This window comes from Zalophus californianus, chromosome 3 (genome assembly GCF_009762305.2).
Source record: "Zalophus californianus isolate mZalCal1 chromosome 3, mZalCal1.pri.v2, whole genome shotgun sequence".
Classification (NCBI taxonomy): domain Eukaryota; kingdom Metazoa; phylum Chordata; class Mammalia; order Carnivora; family Otariidae; genus Zalophus; species Zalophus californianus.
The window spans coordinates 65054931-65059922 of record NC_045597.1 but is presented as its reverse complement, the minus strand read 5'-3'; the positions used below and the strand labels follow the sequence as shown (position 1 = coordinate 65059922).

Below are 4992 nucleotides of genomic sequence, written 5' to 3'. Positions count from 1 at the left end.
GTAAATATTTTACTGGATTTATTTCTGGGCATTTGATATTTTAGGTGCTATTATAAAGTTGCTTAAAATTTGTATTTTCTGGGAGTCGGACCGGCTTCTGAAGCTAGCAGGGAAGTTCTTTTATTCCCAATAGAGTTCAGGGAATTTGGGCTATTCAGGAGACAACTTGGGGGAACAAATGCAAAAAGAGGTTTAGAGGAAATTGAGTTGGATTCCTGCCTGATCCCCCATGGCGGTAGGATGAATGTGGGGGTGGCACACAGCGAAGTAAACCCCAACACTCGAGTGATGAATAGCCAGGGCATCTGGCTGGCCTACATCATCTTGGTAGGACTGCTGCATGTGGTTCTACTCAGCATCCCCTTCTTCAGCATTCTTGTTGTCTGGACCCTGACCAACGTCATCCATAACTTGGTATGTATGTCTTCTTACATATGGTGAAAGGGACACCCTTTGAGACCCCTGACCAAGGAAATGCTCGGCTACTGACACAATGGGAACAGATGGACTACAGGCTCCAATTTACCTCTTCCCGCAAATTCCTCAGCATCTTTCCTATCGCACTCTACCTCCTGGCCAGCTTCTACACCAAATATGATGCTGCTCACTTCCTTATCAACACAGCCTCATTGCTCAGCGTACTGCTGCCTAAGTTACCCCAATTCCATGGGGTTCGTCTCTTTGGCATCAACAAATACTGAGGGATGGCGCTGGGGATAACACTGGACCAAAGGGCTGTAACATCCTTTCCTTCTCCAAATTGTCTTCTGTGTCTTGAAAGCCCGAGAACTATATAACCTTTCCCAAACTCCCAGGAAGATAACAGATTGGAAAACGGGGCTCCCTGGGCCCAGCCCTGCTAAGAGCAGATTTCTTTGAATCAGGAAAGGTGGAAAAGATAAGGGCCAGATCACTCTCCCTCACAGCAGGAAGCCATGTTTGAGCAGTTTGTTTGGTGATTAAGTTTTTCCAGATCTTCCACCTGCACCACCTTCCAGCTCTGTTTTGCTGTGTATTTTCCTTCTAATAAAGATAATTTTTTTCAAAAAAAATTGTATTTTCTGACTTGAAATTTTCTATTTCATATAGAAATAAAATAGATTTTTGAATGTTTACTGGGAAATGGCAGATCAGATTATGAAGCAATTGGATATTTGGCTTTTAGGAATCTTTCAAAATGGAAAATCTTCATGCCTCACTCATTATTTTAATACTTTTATTTTTCTAAGGTGTCACAATATATAAATACAGCTCCCCTGTATTAGTTTCCTATTGTTATTGTAACAAATTACTACAAACTACAAATTTATTATCTGATAGTTCTGGAGTCCAATATCTAAAATTGATTGGTAGGTTTGTGTTTCTTGTAGAAGTTCTAGGGGAGAATCTTTTTTCTTGCCATTTTTAGCTTCTATGGGCCACTTGCACTTCTTGGTTTGTGGCCCTGCATAACTCTGATCTCTGCTTCTGTCATCAGTTCCCTCTCTGGCACTTAACTTTCCTGTCTGTTTCTTATAAAGATCATGGTACATTTGGTCCACCCAAATAATTCAATATAATCTCCCCATCTCAAGATATTTTTTCTTTTTTTAAATTGAAGTATAAGTGACATAAATGCTATATTAATTTCAGCTGTACAACATATTGATTTGACATTACCATACCTTTCTGAATGCTCACCACAATAAGTATAGTCACAATCTATCACCAAATAATATTATTATAATAGTATTAACTATATTCCCTATCTTGTGCTTTTCATTCCTGTGATTTATTTATTTTGTACCTTGAAGTTTGTACTCTTAATCCCCTTTATTTATTTTGCCCATTCCTCCCACCTGCTTCCCCTCTATCAACCACCAGTTGTTCTTTCTATTTAAGAGTCTGTTTGTTTTGTTTGTTCATTTGTTTTGTTGTTCATTTGTTTTGTTTTTTAGATTCCACATATAGGTGAAATCACATCTTTGTCTTTTCCTGCCTGATTTATTTCACATAGTGTTATAACCTCTGGATCTACCCATGTTTTCACAAATGTCAAGATTTCATCCTTTTAATGACTAATATTCCATTATTTATATATTTCACTTCTTCTTTATCCAATCATTGATTAATGGACACTTGGGTTGCTTTTACATCATGGCTATTGTAAATAATGCTGCAATTTTGAATTAGTGTTTTTACTTTCTTTGTGTAAATACCCAGTAGTGGAATTACTGGCTCATATTATATTTCTATTTTTAATTTTTTGAGGAATCTCCATACTGTTTTCCACAGTGGTTACACTAATTTACATTCCTACCAACAGTGCACAAGGGTTCTCTTTTCTCCAAATCCTCACCAACATGTGTTATTTCTTGTTTTTTTTTTTTTTTTGATACTAGCCATTCTGACTGTTGTGAGGTGACACTGTGATTTTGATTTGCATTTCCATGATGATTAGTGATGTTGAACATCTTTTATGTATCTATTGGCCATATTTATGCCTTTGGAAATGCTTCTTCATGTCTTCTACCCATTTTTAAATCAGGTTATTTTTTTCTGGTTTTGAGTTGCATAAGTTCTTTATATATTTTGGATATTAACTTCTTATCAGATACATTATTTGCAAATATCTTCTCCCATTCACTAGGTTACCTTTTTGTTTAGTTGGTGGTTTCCTTCATTGTGCAAAAGCTATTTATTTTCTTTTAAACCAATAGTTTATCTTTGCTTTTCTTTCGGTTGCCTGAGGAAATGTATCCATAAATATGCTACCGAGGCTAATGTCCAAGACATTACTGCTTGTTTTCTTTTAGGCATTCTATGGCTTTGGATATCACATTTAGGTGCTTAATCCATTTTGAGTTTATTTTTCTGTATGATGTAAGAAAGTGGTCCAGTTTCATTCTTTTGTATATAGCTCTTTTACATATAGCTGTCCAATTTTCCCAATACCATTTATTGAAAAGACTGTCTTTTCCATATTTTATACTCTTGCCTCCCTTGTTTATAGATTAATTGACCATACATTTGTGGATTTACTTTTGGACTTTCTATCATGTTCCATTTATCTATGTTTATATTTGTGCCAGTACCACATACTTTTTTTTTTTAAGATTGTATTTATTTGAGAGCGAGCGAGCAAGCGAGAGAGAGAATATAAGTGGGGTGAAGGGCAGAGGGAGAAGCAGACTCCCTGCTGAGCAGGGATCCTGATGTGGGACTTGATCCTGGGACTCTGGGATCATGACCTGAGCCAAAAGCAGACGCTTAACTTACTGAGCCACCCAGGCACCCCATATTTTTTATTACAAGTTTGTAGTGTATCTTGATATCTCAAGTTGTGATATCTCTAGCTTTATTCTTATTTCTCAAGATTGCTTTGGCTATTTGAGGTCTTTTGTAGTTCCATACAAATTTTAGGAATATTTGTTCTAGTTTTGTGAAATATGCTATTGGTATATTAATAAGGATTGTATTGAATTTGTAGATTGCTTTGGGTAGTATGGACATTTTAGCAATATTAATTCTTCTAGTCATTGAGCATGGTAAATCTTTACAGTTGTTTGTGTCATCTTCAGTTTTTTTCATGTCTTATTATTTCCAGAGTATAGGTCTTTCTCCTCTTTGGTGAAATAATATATATAACAAATATATTATTCCTAGTTTTTTAAAATCTTTTTGGTGCATTGTTTATGTGATCATTTTCTTAACTTCTCTTTCTGCTACTTCATTATTAGTTTATAGAAATACAATAAATTTCTATATATTTTTGTTTCCTGAAAATTTACTGAGTTCATTTATCAGTTTCAATAGTTTTTTGTTGGAGTCCTTACAGTTTTATATATCATCTCATGTGCAAAGAGTGGCAGTTTTTACCTCTTTCTTACCAATTTGGATGTCTTTTCTTTTTTAAGATTTTATTTATTAGAGAGAGAGAGTAAACACAGAGGGAACAGCAGGCAGAGGGAGAGGGAGAAGCAGGCTCCCTGAGCAGGGAGCCCAAAGTGGGGCTTGATCTGATAGAATTTACTTGTGAGTCTATCTGGTTCTGGACTGTTGTTTTTTGGGAATTTTGTTTTATTCCTGATTTGATTTTGTCACCAGTAATTGGTCTGTTCAGATTTTCTACTCATTCCTAGTTCAATTTTTGAAGGTCATATGTCTCTAGGAAATTATCCACTTCTTTGTGGTTGTCCAGTTTGCTGGCATATGATTTTTCATAATATTCTCCAATAATTCTTTGTGTATCTGTGGTGCCCGTTGTTATCTTCTCCATTTCTGACTTGACTTAGTTGAGTCCTTCATCCTTTTTTTTTTCCTTGATGAGTCTGGCTAAAGTTTTATTGGTTTGGTTTATCTTTCCAGCTCTTGATTTCTTTCTTTCCTTCTTTCTTCCTTTCTGTATCTATTTCATTTATTTCTACTCTACTTATTATCATTTCCTTCCTTCTACTAGCTTTTCTAGTTCCTTTAGGTATACAATTATGTTGTTTATTTGAGATTTTTGCTTGTTTGTTTCCTAAAGTAGACCCGTATCACTATAAACTTCCCTCTTTGCTGCATTCCAAATATTTTGGACTGTTGTGTTTTCATTTTCATTTGTCTCCATGTATTTTTTTAAATTTCCTTTTTGATTTCTCCATTCACCCCTTGGTTGTTTAGTAACATGCTGTTTAGCCTCCATATATTTGTGTGTGTGTGTGTGTGTGTGTGTGTGTGTGTGTGTGTGTGTTTTAGTTTTTGTCCTGTAATTGATTTCTGGTTTCATACCAATTTTGGTTGGAAAAGGTGCTTGATATGCTCTCAGTCTTCTTAAATTTATTGAGTCTTGTTTTGTGGCCTAACATGTGATCTGTCCTGGAGAATGTTCCATGCACATTTGAAAAGAATTTGTATTTTGCTGTTTTGGGGTGGAATGTTTTGTATATATTTGTGAGGTCCATCTTGTTTAATGTGTCATTCAAAGCCACTGTTTCCTTGTTGATTTTTGTACCTGGATGATCTATTTGC

At 35.5% G+C, this 4992-nt stretch overlaps 1 pseudogene; it reads left to right on the top strand.

The window, feature by feature from the left end:
- The first annotated feature begins 237 nt into the window (after window positions 1–237).
- Window positions 238–706, top strand: LOC113920691 (annotated as a pseudogene).
- Window positions 707–4992: the final 4286 nt, after the last annotated feature.